At 37.3% G+C, this 15,404-nt stretch overlaps 1 long non-coding RNA gene across 3 annotated transcripts in view; it reads left to right on the top strand.

Annotated features, from left to right (window-relative positions):
• The window catches only part of LOC118542786 (uncharacterized), a 119,288-nt gene that overhangs the window by 17,581 nt on the left and 86,303 nt on the right, over positions 1–15,404 (top strand). For 2 of the 3 annotated variants that reach the window (XR_004920774.2, XR_004920777.2), the window contains exon 4: positions 7,292–7,321. The exons of the other annotated variant lie outside the window; for it this stretch is intronic. This is a non-coding gene — a long non-coding RNA (uncharacterized LOC118542786). Of the gene's footprint in view, positions 1–7,291; positions 7,322–15,404 lie in introns of those variants that run through there. 3 annotated transcript variants of the gene reach the window in all.

Below are 15,404 nucleotides of genomic sequence, written 5' to 3'. Positions count from 1 at the left end.
TTTCTCTTTTCATTCCATATTGCTTTGTGGTAGATCTATGGTGTGCTACCTATATTCCCCACCTGCCCACTTCTTTCTCTCCAGCACCTTCTACTATTAGCATCAAGGCACCCAATCCACTCAGCTGTTATTTTAGAAGTTGAGTTAAGGTTTATAGTACACATGTTTAATTTGTCACAGTCTACCTTACTGATAGCTCACAGTGGAGGGTCTATCTTACCTTCAGCAAAGGAGAGTCTTTTTGCCCAAGATTATGACCCATCTTCAGGAAGAGCCCATATGCAAAGATTGGCCAATGTAGGGCATAAGAGTTTGTCCTCTCGCTTCTGATTGGGACATACAGCTTCAGAATTCTCTATGGGATCAGCTGAGACCTCTGTTGGAACTACATCACAGTTTTATCTTGAAAGCCTTCTCTAATAAACTACTTGAATACAAATATCTTAGAGTCTGTTTCCTGGGGATCCTGACCTAACACAGTTAGAACCAGTAGATTAAAGGAGAAGTAGACTCTACAATGAGATTTTGGAGTTGATTACTTCTTGGTCAGCTGGCAGTGAGGACCCCAATCTTGATGGTAGGTGGAATGTAGATAGCCTGTGGTATGATGTGTCAGTGAAATTATTCAAATGTCTGATAGTGGTGAATCAGGATCAGATGCTGGCAGAAGGAAATATACTAGAAGATTCAATAGCCAGGTATTTGAAAGGTTTAGGGGAAATAGTAATCATAAGATCTGTGAAACTTGTTATCCTTGAGTGCCATGGATGCATTGCAGAAAGATAATGAAAGGCTGTGGGTGATTGATCACTGATTTAAGTGTGAAAGTCAAAGGACCTCAATAGTAAGATATAAAGAAACTCTTATTTCTCAAAGCCAGGAAATGGGAACACTGGGTATCAGGATCAGAATCAGGTTCCATAAGTGCAGAGTTGTAGAGAATTTGAATTTTCAAAGCCATCAATTCTGCTATCCAAGGTAAAGATCCTGGTTGGGAGGGAGTAGAATGCTGAATCTTGGGATGGGGATATTTAAGTTAAAATACTCAAGAAACTTAGAACTTACTATTTTCCTGAATTCTCTGAGCCTGCAAAAATGGCCCATTCCATCTTATAAAAGCAAGTACAGTCCCTTTTGCTTGAAGATGATGCCAAAATTCATATATTCAACACAGCTTTCTTTTGATTGTTATCAAAGTATATCTTTTTTCCATCCATTTAATTTTAATCTATTTGTGTTTATATACTTAAAGTTCATTTCTTATAAGCAGCATGTAGTTGGATCTTACTCCCCCCCCAATCTCTGTCTTACTAGCATGTTTAGACCATTTGCATTTAATATGATTATTGATATGGTTAAGTTTATCTGTCCTCTTGATGTTCTACTATATGCCCATCTGTTCTTTGATTTCTTTTCCTCTTTTTATGCTTTCATTTGGATTAATTGTAGCTTTTTTGGGCTCCATTTTATCTTTTCTATTAACTTATTCGCTATAATTTTTTGTTATTATAGTGGCTGATTTAGGGTTTAAAGTACACATGTTTAATTTATCATAATATATATGCAAGTGGTACTATACCACTTCATCTATGGTACAAATCACATAAGAACCTTATGATAGTATCCTTTCACTTTTCTCCTTCCAACTTTATGCTATTGTTTCACACTTTTACATATGTTACAAATCCTGCAGTACATTGATGCTCTTCTTGTTCAGTCATTTGTTTTGTGATATTTAAAAATAAGAAAAAATCACAAATACTTACCCATGTAGTTACCATTTCTGCTGTTCTTAATTTCTTTGTATAGGTCCATGTTTCCATATGGTATCATTCTACTACTGCCTGAAGGACTTCCTTTTCCACTTTTTGTAGTGCAGGTCTTCTCTTGATGAATTCTTTCAATTGTTATATGTTTGAAAGAGACTTTATTTCATCTTCAGTTTTAAAAGATATTGTCACTGGGTATATAATTTTGGGTTGACAGTTTCTTTCTTTCTATTCATTAAATATGGACTCTCAGCTGGATCTCTTTAACTCATTGCATCACTGTCATTTTTTTGCCTAATGTCTAGTGTTTTGAAACTGTGGTTTCATATATTTTATCTTTTTTAAATTATTGCTTCAGGTGGGAGTATAAATTCAGTCTCTAACTTCATCTTGTCCAAAAGCTTTTGTATTATATATTATATTATATATATTATATATTAATATTTACCAGAGAACATTCATACAGAAGTGACACTAAACAATGAAGTGGATAACAATGATTTGGCCGGGAGATGTCAACAAGCTTCTGTCATCACTACCTCAGTTCTGGGAATAGCTATAGTGGCAAGGATGGAGGCTATCATGAGCCTGAGCTTGGGCTTTAACTCACCTAGCTTAGTCTTGCTCTGTTGCTGCTTAATGTCTAACTTGCCTGCAACAGAGATAATGCTAAGTCCTTGATATGGCACTGTTCCTTGAGGAGACCAACTAGCCATTTGGTAATGATTACTATAAGTTGATTATATTGAACCCCTTCCACCTTAGAATGAGAAGAGTCTAGTGTTGACTGGAATTGGAACATATTTTGGGTATGTTAAATTCTAATCTATGGTTAAGTGTCCAGTCTATTTGGTAGCCTTGTGCCAAGAAACTGGAAGGCAGAGAAAGGAGGCACCATTCTGGCATGGATAATTGACCATTATCATCAGGAGAAGATAGGTTTGTTGTTATACAATAACGCACCCAGATGATCCACTGGGTGATTTTGACCACACATGGGCAAATGCAGTAACTAGTCTGAGAAGTGTATGGTGAACAGGGGCTTAAATCTTGGGGCTTATGGGCGCCTGGGTGGCTCAGTTGGTTAAGCGACTGCCTTCAGCTCAGGTCATGATCCTGGAGTCCCGGGATCGAGTCCCACATCAGGCTCCCTGCTCAGCAGGGAGTCTGCTTCTCCCTCTGACCCTCCTCCCTCTCATGCTGTCTGTCTCTCATTGTCTCTCTCGCAAATAAATAAAATCTTAAAAAAAAAAAATTAAAAAAAAATCTTGGGGCTTAGACTGACAGAGGTGCTAGTTGAGGGGGAGAGAAATCTAGAACTGGTAACTTTCCACTTGCAAGTTTTCCCAGGAAAAGAGGCCAACCAGAATCCTGAAGGAAGTGTTTGCAGATGAAGTGAACTAATTTACTACCAATGGGTCTAGGTAGCATAAGGGGCAAACCCACCAATGCCCTGGTGTGCTGTCTAGATCATGTACGTCAGTATCATGCCCCTCATTCCCCAGCTTTTTGTAGGGTTATCTGTGGAAAGCATACAGCTGAGGCTCTCCCAGAAACTGCCCTCAGTGGAAGACCATTTTGCCCAAGGTTATGTCCCCTCCCTAGGAACAACTTATATCCAATTAGTGGATAATGTGGGGGGAAAAAGGCCTGGTTCCCTGGTCTCAATTCAGGATAACCCTGAAGACCATACTAGTTTCAGAGTTTCCTCTGGGTTGGGCTGAGACCAACTTTTGCAGAGTTTAACTTTCTCCACTGCTCAATACTGCTTCCTTCACCCACTTATGGGTGTTGATGAATGCATATCCCAGGGAACTTCATGCATGCAATCTTCATTTCAGAGTCTGCTTCCCAGGGAACTTGATCTATATAGCACTTTTCCTTGTTCTTAGGCAGCTTTATGCTATAAAACCAACTCTCAGTCTTCAGTTAATATAATTGAGCTTAGGGTTTAATGTAAGACCTATATGGAACTGTCATGAATGACTATTGTTTCTGCCATTCAGACTCTGTTAAGCTTTCTTCTGGCAACTGTATACTGATTTTCCTGTGGGGATACACTTTGTTTTACTTCTCATTTTGTATGCTTTGCATGACATTGACTCACATCTAGCTTAAGGGATTGACTTGAGATTTATGCCTAACCATTCAAAGTATCACTTTTCTCTGGCCCAAGTTCAGGAATAAGTATGTCACTCAATAAGAGCCAGTGAGGCAAAACAAAACAAATAAGAGTTGCTAAGGAAAAGATATATGCACTTTTCCTATTGTACTTGAACCTGGAAGCTTATGGTTTGGGACTACTGGTTATTATTTTACTCCCTGAGATTGAAGCAAACATTGAGGAGAGCAGAACCGGTAGAAGAAAAGGGTCTGGGTCCTTATGTCCTTATTTGAGACCCTGCATCAAGACATACCTGAAGCAAATATATTATTAGAATTTATGTTATGTGATTCCAATACTTTTCCTTTTTAGAATAAACTCTTTTGTGTTGAATTTACTGAAAGTCTCATGGTTGATGTAGTGTCTTCCTGAACTAACTTGTGGAAATGGAAAATTAAATTACTAAAACCTCTTCATATGGAGGGAACAATTTGCATGAAGGAAACTTAGATCGAAAAGAATAAGGTGCCATTCTGAGCATTTCAAATGCTCAAAGTTCTAAGTTGCTAGGAGTTCTAAGGAAAATTTAGGCTGATATTTTCCTCTTTTCTTATAGTATGTTCTATTCTTGTAACCATGATAATTACTGTAATCATATCAGCATGGTATAAAAAGGTCCAGCTGTTAATTATGGAGAAAACAGGAACACTTTGTTATATTTTCTCTAATTATTAAATTTTATATTACAAATCCAGCATCTTCCTCCAGATGAAGAAAAATGCTCCATTTTTTGCAATGTCATCTGGCTAGGGATAGTCTATTATAACCTCTCTAAACCTCTGTTCTCTAATCTATGCAATGGGAAAAATTCTTCCCATGTAACAATGAATTATAATGATGAAACAAAATGATGTACATATAGGTGCTTTATAAACTATAAATGACTGAATAATTGCCCATGGCTTTTATTGATGGGAACTATTCAGCAAAAAAATAAATAAATGATGTAACCCTGAATCTTTTAATTTCTTCATAGTAAGCTAAAATATAACATGGTGTTGACATGGATATTGACTTTTCTACTTATTAAGTAAAAAAATGTTATTAAGGCCTCCATGGCCTCTTCAGTGTTTTTTAAAAATTGGGCTTATTTGTAGTTAAATGGATGGGTCTCCATTCCTAGCGATTAATAACTTGGAGTCTAGGAGCAAACATCATTCAGACTTCCTTCTGGAACTCCTCTTCACTGTTCTTATAGCCTCTCGATGCTTCAATTACTGTATTTATCTCAGGATATTGAAGCAATTAATGTCAGGTGCTTCTACTAAACTGAGAATTCCTTTAGGTCAGGGCTTATATCTGTTTTAAGAATCTCTCAATGCCAAGCAACTCACAGTGATTGCCACATTGCTAGTACTAAATGAATGTTTGTTGAATTTAAATTGAGGCTATTAATTGCTTGATCCTTATATTTCTTCTAACAAATTTATTGTTCTTTCCTTCATTTTTGAAAGTTGGAAGTAATTTTTCTATGTGATTAATTTATATTGATGGAAGAATTCTTGATTATTAGATTAAACTTCTAGGGCTGTATCTGGACCAAATCAGAAAGATAGATACCAAATCCATTGGTAATGATTCAAAGTACCTTTAATCACAAAAGTAATGTATGTGTGATGGAGATTTTTAAGTAATTTAAGGGCTAGATGGGTGATGGGTATTAAGGAAAGCACTCATTATGAAGAGCACTGGGTGTTGTATGTAAGTGAAGAACCACTGAATTCTACTCCTGAAACTGATATTACACTGTATGTTAACTAGCTAAAATTTATTTATTTATTTATTTTTAAATATTTTATTTATTTACTTGAGAGAGAGAGAGAGAGCGTGAGAATGAATGGGGATGGGGAGAGACAGAGGGAGAGGGAGAAGCAGACTCCACACTGAGTGGGGAACCAGATTCAGGGCTTGATCCCAGGATCCTGAGATCATGACCTTAGCTGAAGGCAGATGCTTAACTGAGCCACCCAGGTGCCCCTAGCTAGCTAGAATTTAAATAAAAATTTGAAAAAAAAAGAAAGAAGCAGATACTGAGACTCTGATGGCTTTCTTTCTGGAACACTTTCCCAAGTAACTTCTGGACTCTCTCCTAAGTACTGAATACTTCAGGCTCCTAAAACTGTTATAACAAGAAAGACCTAGGGGAAGGGGCTCTACAAGAATGGACTCTGGCAGAACTCATGTTGCTGAAGTCTTAAATGAATGTTTGAATGTGTGGATAAAAATGTAAACAACTGGATGACTTAGGAAAAAATTATTTAAAAATAATTAGTAAGTAGGGTGTGAAAACTGTTATTTCCCTTCTTGTTAACCTTCTCCCAATTTCATCTCTTTTCCCAGAGAGAACCCTTATCATTTCTTTGATATATATCTTTCCATATATTTTTCTTTGCATATGGAATCACATTTGTGCATGTGTGTGCACAAATGCACCCTATCTATATGAAGAATATTTACATAAACAAAATCATACAACAAACAGAATCATTTTCTGGAATTTCCCCCCCTTTTCAATTGGTATACCTGGAACCGCTTTTCAAATCAGCATATAGAAATTATTCCATGATTTAAGATGGTTGTATTTCATCTATAGCATATTGTAATCATAATTAGTATGTGTTTTTCCATGTTGATAATTTTTATATTTTTTTTATTGCGAAAAAAGAAGGCAATAGTATTTTTGAACATTTTGTTTTGAACATGTCAGGGTTCTGTAGCATAGATTCATAGAAGTAGAATCACTGAGTGAAAAGATATACACATAAAATAGATGCCATATTACCCTCTAAAAGGGTTGTACCAATTTATACATCTATCAATGTGAGAGTATTTCTCTTCATGCCACTGGCAACTATGGATATTTATTATATATGTATATATATTATCAGCTAATATGTGAAAAATGTTATCTCCTTGTTATTTTATTTACACTTCCCTAATTACCAGCGACATTTTCTTGAAGGATAAAAACTCTTCTAACTTTCTCAACAAAGTCTGTAACCTGTAGTATTTCTGTTAACATTTGAGTCATTATTTTAAAAATCCAGACACTATGAAAAAGAATGAAATCTTGCCATTTGCAATGATGTGGTTGGAGCTAGAGAGTATTTTGCTAAGCAAACTAAGTCAGTCAGAGAAAGACAAATGCCATATGATTTCACTCATATGTGGAACTTAAGAAACAGAACAGATGAATATAGGGCTAAAAAAGAGAGGCAAACCAGGAAACAGACTCTTAACTACAGTGAAGGAATTGGAGGGGAAGTGGGTGGGAGGATGGGTTAAATGGGTGATGGGTATTAAAGAGGGCACTTGTTTTTTTTTTTTTTCCTAAAGATTTTATTTATTTATTTGACAGAGAGAGACACAGCAAGAAAGGGAACACAAGGGCGCCTGGGTGGCTCAGATGGTTAAGCATCTGCCTTCGGCTCAGGTCATGATCTCAGGGTCCTGGGATCGAGTCCCGCATCGGGTTCCCTGCTCAGTGCAGAGCCTGCTTCTCCCTCTCCCTCTGCCACTCCCTCTGCTTGTGCTCTTCTGTCTATCTCTCTGTCAAATAAATAAATAAAATCTTTAAAAAAAAAAAAAAAAAGAAAGGGAACACAAGCAGGGGTGTAGGAGAGGGAGAAGCAGACCTCCTGCAGAGCAGGGAGCCTGATGTGGGGCTCGATCCAGGACACTAGGATCATGACCTGAGCCAAAGGCAGACGCTTAATCACTGAGCCACCCAGGCGCCCCAAGGAGGGCACTTGTGACGAGCACTGGGTATTGTATCTAAGTTATGAATCACTAAATTCTACATATAAAACTGGTATTACACTGTATGTTAACTAACTGAAATTTAAATAAAAACTTGAAGAAAAAAATCCAGGCATTACAAAATTGCATTATTTTTTCCAGTAGGGGATATAAGAATAGTTATTTAAATCGTTGAATTATTTAACTGAACTTACTTGAAAATCTAAAAGATATTTTCAAGCACTTTCTCCATTTTCAAGCCAATTTCCATCTTCTGGACATTCTACTCACTCAGTCTCTGCTCATTCTCCTCACTGGTTGGCCATTATGATTTGGTGCATTTAAAACAAGGTGGTTCTTTCTGCTAGAAAATTTTGAGAAGTGGATGTAATAATTATAATCATTAAAAATTAATAACCATTATCCTTTACTGAGCCCCTATTAAATTGAAAGCACTTAGCAAGCATTATTGCATTTAGTTTCCCAAAGCCTCACCATTAGTGTCTGACACCAGAGCAATGATGATCCTATGGTTTCTTTATAATTTCTTTCTTTTTTTTTTTTTAGATTTATTTATTTATTTATTTATTTATTTGACAGAGACACAGCGAGAGAGGGAACACAAGCAGGGGGAGTGGGAGAGGGAGAAGCAGGCTTCCTGCAGAGCAGGGAGCCCGATGCGGGGCTCGATCCCAGGACCCTGGGATCATGACCTGAGCCGGAGGCAGACGCTTAATGACTGAGCCACCCAGGCGCCCTCTTTATAATTTCTTAACCTAGTTTGTTTGTCTCTAATTCACACCCTATAGACATTTCTTGATGTTCAAAGCTCAGGACAGAGAGTAGGGCTTTTATAGGTTGTGTCTAGAAAATGTGACTAAGTCATAGTCCCTCAATCCTCTATCTAACAGCTTTTGTCTACTAGGGTTCTTTGAGAAAATTAAGATATATAGAAAATGATTGAGTTACTCATTCCTCAGTTCTCCTAAGGATAGTATGTTAGTACCCTTCTAGAGACATAGGAGATAATTAATTATATATGACATACGTCTTGGGTCATTAGGGCTTAATGCTCTCATGGAATGAATCCTGGTTGAGAAAGGCTGGTAGACTCTCATCTTCCATGCGTGTCTGTCACTTGAACAGTCTTGTTTAAATTTTGAAAACACACAGGGGTCTTAGTGCCTGTGACATAACATTTCTGTGACTTTTTGGTACCTAGTTGTCATTCAAGTAACAAGTCTATTTAGGAATAAACTTATACTTCAACAAATTACCTGTGTGTGGATAATTTCAGTTGGCAAATATGTTAAGAAAGCTTATTTTCAGCCCCCCACCCCACATCAAAACGTAGACTTTCTTAGAAATAAAAAAAAAAACCCAGTAGAACAGATCAGTGAAACTAGGAGCTGGTTCTTTGAAAGAACTAGTAAGATCTATAAACCCCTAGCCAGACTTATCAAAAAGAAAAGAGAAAGGACACAAACAAATAAAATCATAAATGAAAGAGGAGGGATCACAACCAGCACTGAAGAAATACAAACAATTATAAGAGCAAATTATGAGAAACTATAGGCCAAAAAATTAGGCAATCTGGAAGAAATGGATGCATTCCTAGAAACATATAAACACCAAACTGAAACAGGAAGAAATAGAAAATTTGAACAGACCCATAACCAGCAAAGAAATTGAAGCAGTAATCAAAAATCTCCCAACAAACAAGAGCCCATGGCTGGATGGCTTCCCAGGGGAATTCTATTAAACATTTAAAGAAGAATTTATACCTATTCTTCTGAAACTGTTCCACAAAATAGAAATGGAAGGAAAACTTCCAAACTCATTCTATGAGGCCAGCATCACTTTGATTCCAAAACCAATGACCCCACTAAAAAGGAGAATGACAGGCCAGTATCCCTGATGAACATGAATGCAAAAATTTTCACCAAGATACTAGCTAATCAAATCCAACAGTTCATTAAAAGGGTTATTCATCATGATCAATTGGGATTTATTCCTGGGCTGTAAGGGTGGTTCAGCATCTGCAAATCAAACAATGTGATACACCACACTAATAAAAGAAAAGACAAGAACCATATGATCCTCTCAATAGATGCAGAAAAGGCATTTGACAAAATACAGCATGATTAAAACTCTCTGCAGTGTAGGGATAGAGGTAACATATACGAAAGTCATATGCAAAAAACCCACAGTGAATATCATCCCCAATGGGGGAAAAACTGAGAACTTTTCCTCTAAAGTCAGGAACACAACAGGAATGTCCACTCTCACCACCGTTCTTCAACATAGTACTGGAAGTCTTAGCCTCAGCAATCAGACAGACAACAAAAAGAAATAAAAGGCATCCTAATCAGCAAAGGAGAAGTCAAACTCTCACTCTTCACAGATAACACTCCATGTTGAAAACTCAAAAGACTACCCCAAAACTGCTAGAACTCAGACAGGAATTCAGCAAAGTGGCAGGATATAAAATCAATGTGCAGGAGTCAGTTGCCTTTCTACACACTAACAATGAGACAAAAGAAAGAGAAATCAAGGAATCAATCACATTTACAATTCCATCAAAATCCATAAGATACCTAGGAATAAACCTAACCAAAGAGGTAAAGGATCTGTACTCTGAAAACTGTAGAACGCTCATGAAAGAAATTGAGAAAGACACGAAGAAATGGAAAAACATTCCATGCTCATGGATTGGAAGAGCAAATATTGTTAAACTGTCTATGCTACCCAGAGCAATCTACACATTCAATGCAACCCCTATCAAAATACCATCGACATTTTTCACAAAGCTTGAACAAACAATCTTAAAATTTGTACGGAACCACAAAAGACCCCAAATAGCCAAAGCAATCCTGAAAATGAAAAGCAAAGCTGGAGGTACCACATTTCCAGACTTCAAGCTATATTATAAAGCTGTGATCATCAAGATAGTATGGTACTGGCACAAAAACAAACACATAGATCAATGGAACAGAATAGAGAGCCCAGAAATGGACCCTCAACTCTATGGTTAACTAATCTTGGACAAAGAAGGAAAGAATATCCAATGGAAAAAAGACAGGCTCTTCAACAAATGGTGTTGGGAAAATTGGACAGCCACATGCAGAAGAATGAAACTGGACCATTTTTTTTACACCATACACAAAAATAGACTCAAAATGGATGGATAAAAGACCTAAATGTGAGACAGGAATCAATCAAAATCCTAGAGGAGAACACAGGCAGCCACCTTTTTAACCTCGGCCACAGCAACTTCCTGCTAGACACATCTTCAACAGTGAGGGAAACAAAAGCAAAAATGAACTATTGGGACTTCATCAAGATAAAAAGCTTTCACACGGCAAAGGAAACATGTTAAAACTAAAAAACAACCTACAAAATGGGAGAAGATATTTGCAAATGACATATCAGATAAAGGGCTTGTATCCAAAATCTATAAAGAACTTATCAAACTCAACACCCCCAAAAAACCTAATCCAATCAAGAAATGGGCAGAAGACATAAACAAACATTTTTCCGAAGAAGACATCCAAATGGCCAACAGACACATGAAAAAATACTCAACATCACTCAGCATCAGGGAAATCCAAATCAAAACCACAATGAGATACCACCTCACACCAGTCAGAATGGCTAAAATTAACAAGTCAGGAAACGACAGATGTTGGCAGGGATGCGGAGAAAGGGGAACCCTCTTACACTGTTGGTGGGAATGCAAGCTGGTGCAGCCACTCTGGAAAACAGTATGGAGGTTCCTCAAAAATTTAAAAAATAGAACTACCCTACAACCCAGCAATTGCACTACTAGGTATTTATCCAAAGGATACAAATATAGTGATTTGAAGGGACACCTGCACCCTAATGTTTATGGCAGCAATGCCCACAATAGCCAACTATGGAAAGAGCCCAGATGTCCATCGACAGATGAATGGATAAAGAAGACGTTGTACACACACACACACACACACACACACACAATGGAATGCTACTTAGCCATCAAAAAAGGATGAAATCTTACCATTTACATTGATAGGGATGGAACTAGAGGGTATTATGCTAAGCGAAATAAGTTAGTCAGAGAAAGACAAATACCATATGATTTCACTCATATATGGAAATTAAGAAACAAAACAGATGTACATAGGGGAAGGGAGGGAAAAATAAAATAAGACAAAATCAGAGAGGGATAGGTAAGAGACTCTTCACTATAGTAAACAAACAGGGTTACTGGAGGGGAGGTAAGGGGGATGGGGTAACTGGGTGATGGGTATTAAAGAGGACACTTGATGTAATGAGCACTGGGTGTTATATGCAACTGATGAATCACTGACCTCTACTTCTGAAACTAATAATACACTATATGTTAATTAATTGATTTTAAATAATGAAAAAAAACCCAAAATGTAGACTTTCTAAGAAATTCCACTGGACCATATCCGTGACATATTCTTTTGGAATTTTTGTCAGAGACTGGGTAGTAAACAGCCACAGTTTATTTATTTGTTTTTTTCCCCCTACTCATAATTTCTTCTCTTAGTTGGTTAAATTTGAATGCTTAAGCTTGACATTACCTACAAGACTAAATGGGTTCTGATACTGATTTTGTTGTATGTGCCTGTATAGTGCTCTCTACTCTCAGGAGGAATAGATAAACTTTTCCTGTAAAGAGCCAGATAGTAAAGATTTTGGCTTTACAGGCCATAAATTTCTGTCACACCTACTTAACTCTGCCTTTGCAGTGCAAAAGCGGTCATAGTATGTAAATGACTGGATGTGCTGTGTTCTAATAGATTTAATTTGCAGAAACAGGTGGTAGATTGGGTTGTCTCCTTGAGGATAGTGTGCTCACCCTTGCCTGTAGAAGAGACATTAAGTACTGGAAAATTCTTAATGTAATGCAATTTTTATACAATTTTAATTTTTTCAGAACACATGAATTAGAATTGAAGGAGCCAGGTAATTCCTAAGATCAAACATTCAGCTTTGATTTTGAAAATACCCCTTTATTTGTCTTACTGAATGTACCATCTCAGTCAGGCTCTAACATAAACATATGTTTATGGTACCATTTATATATGGTATTTCTTTAAATCATCTTTCTCGCCCTCCAGATAGGCATTATCATCACTATCCTCCAGAGTCTCAGAGAGACTAAGGAAATTGTCCCAGTGTTCATAGCTGGTTAGTGACAAAGTCCAGACCTCTACTTAAGTCTGTTGACTTAAAGTTCTTTGCATTAGAGCATTATTTTTCAAGGTACCATTGAAAAAGATTGAAATAAATGCAGAAACCTTATCGTCTTCTTAATGACAGTTGGCTCCATGATTTGAGAAAAAACGACTCTCAAAGGCGGTGGTAATATCAATATCAACAACTAAAAAATAAATGAAAACACCAGCCTGTAGTCTGCTATAGTGAAAAAATTAAATTATTTCTGAATATTCATGAAAATATGAACTCGGTATCTAGAAGAGTGAACAAAGAGGTTTGCCTCTCTTTGCTTGTGAAAAGGGGAGATACTCTCATTGAGAAATGTGAGGTTTTTATGAGAGATGCCCTATGGACACTCACTCCCTACTCCTGACTACTTGTAACATTGATGATGCAGCTTTGAGCTCTGTACCTTCAAGATGTAGAAGAGCAAACCAGGAATGCTGCTTTTATTCCCTATGCAAAGCTATTTTAAAAGTTTAATCTGTGGACCCTCAACTCTATGGTCAAATAATCTTTGACAAAGCAGGAAAAAATATGCAATGGAAAAAAAGACAGTCTCTTCAATAAATGGTGCTGGGAAAATTGGACAGCCATATGCAGAAGAATGAAACTCGACCATTCTCTAACACCATTCACAAAGATAAACTCAAATGGATGAAAGACCTCAATGTGAGACAGGAATCCATCAAAATCCTAGAGGAGAACATAGGCAGTAACCTCTTTGACATTGGCCACAGCAACTTCTTTCAAGATATATCTCCAAAGGCTAGTGAAACAAAAACAAAAATGAACTTTTGGGACTTCATCAAGATAAAAAGCTTCTGCACAGCAAAGGAAACAGTCAACAAAACGAAGTGGCAGCCCACAGAATGGGAGAAGATATTTGCAAATGACACTACAGATAAAGGGCTGGCATCCAAGATCTATAAAGAACTTCTCAAACTCAACACCCAAAAAACAAATAATCAAGTCAAAAAATGGGCAGAAGACATGAACAGACACTTCTTCAAAGAAGACATACAAATGGCTAACAGACAATGAAAAAATGTTCATCATCATTAGCCATCAGGGAAATTAAAATCAAATCCACATTGAGATACCACCTTACGCCAGTTAGAATGGCAAAAATTGACAAGGCAAGAAACAACAAATGTTGGAGAGGTTGTGGAGAAAGGGAACCCTCTTACACTGTTGGTGGGAATGCAAGTTAATACAGCCACTTTGGAAAACAGTGTGGAGGTGCCTCAGAAAATTCAAAATAGAGCTACCCTATGACCTAGCAATTGCACTCCTAGGTATTTACCCCAAAGACACAGATGTAGTGAAAAGAAAGGCCTTATGCACCCCAGTGTTCATAGCAGCAATGTCCACAATAGCCAAACTGTGGAAAAAGCTGTGATGCCCTTCAACAGATGAACGGATAAGGAAGATGTGGTCCATATATACAATAGAATATTACTCAGCCATCAGAAAGGATGAATACCCAACTTTTTCATCAACATGGATGGGACTGGAGGAGATTACGCTAAGTGAAATAAGTCTAAGAAATAAGCAGAGAAAGTCAATTATCATATGGTTTCACTTATTTGTGGAACATAAGGAATAGCATGGAGGACATTAGGAGAAGGAAGGGAAAAATGAAGGGGGGCGGGAATTGGAGAGAGAGGAACCATGAGAGACTATGGACTCTGAGAAACAAACTGAGGGTTTTAGAGGGGAGGGGGGTGGGGGGATGGGTGAGCCCGGTGATGGGTATTAAGGAAGGCACACACTGCATGGAGCACTGGGTGTTATACGAAAACAATGAATCGTGGATCACTACATCAAGAACAGATGTATTGTATGGTGACTAACATAACGTAATAACATAAAATTAAAAAAAAAAGTTTAGTTTGTGCTGACAGTCCCATTCCTGTCTTAAATTGAATGTGACTGAGAATTTCTCTTTTAAAATTTCTCACTGCTTTTTAGTTTAATTCTGAGAAACAGGATAATACCAACTTTTCTTTACAAAAATCAGGAATCAAACTCTAGTGTTAAAGATCTTTGTAATCTCTCAGACCCGTTAAATAAGGTCCATTTGTTGCTAAATACCATGATATTCCCCCTTCCCCTGTAACTGAGGCTCCATAAGAATGCTGGGTAAACAAAGGCAAAAAGAGAAATCAGACTGGCTTTCAGAACCGTGGGAGACTTATTTTGAACTTGATAAAACAGGAGATCAGGCTGGTTTTAGGCACAACTCAAGAAAGGTTTTATGCAGAGTGTGTAGATGAGCTCTTGCCCATTATGACAATATTTCTCAGTCTTCAAATTTTTGTCAACCTTACTCTAATTTCCATAACAACCCGCATCCCGTGAGCAACTGAAGTTACTAATAAGAAAGCAATTTCCACTGACCTCTGATGTTTCCTTTTCAGGGAATCTTTGGTCTTGTTGACACTCTTATCTACCATACTGACAAATTTTAGCATCCAAACTATCCAGACTCCCCAGTG

The sequence above is a fragment of the Halichoerus grypus genome, chromosome 2 (genome assembly GCF_964656455.1).
Source record: "Halichoerus grypus chromosome 2, mHalGry1.hap1.1, whole genome shotgun sequence".
Taxonomy (NCBI): domain Eukaryota; kingdom Metazoa; phylum Chordata; class Mammalia; order Carnivora; family Phocidae; genus Halichoerus; species Halichoerus grypus.
The sequence above is the reverse complement of the archived record's forward strand: the minus strand, read 5'-3'. Positions and strand labels throughout refer to the sequence as shown.